The sequence below is a fragment of the Prunus dulcis genome, chromosome 6 (assembly GCF_902201215.1).
Source record: "Prunus dulcis chromosome 6, ALMONDv2, whole genome shotgun sequence".
In the NCBI taxonomy this organism is placed as follows: Eukaryota; Viridiplantae; Streptophyta; class Magnoliopsida; order Rosales; family Rosaceae; genus Prunus; species Prunus dulcis.
Genome location: NC_047655.1, coordinates 16,648,493 through 16,648,722, shown reverse-complemented (window position 1 = coordinate 16,648,722; position 230 = coordinate 16,648,493).

The following is a 230-nucleotide window of genomic DNA, read 5'->3' as shown; positions in this document are numbered from 1 at the left end:
TGGCAAGGAAAGTTGTGCTCGTACTATTAAAGATTTAAAAANGGCTTATGCTATTGATATTCTAGCTATTCTTGAGCCTAGAATTGGTGGTGCTAGAGCTTTGCAAATTGCTAAGAACTTGGGTTTTTCTAATTATCATATTGTTGATGCTACTGGTTTTTCTNGGGGTGTTTGGTTGTTATGGAATGACAACTCCATCTCTATTCAAATTATTGCTCATTCTAGTCAGT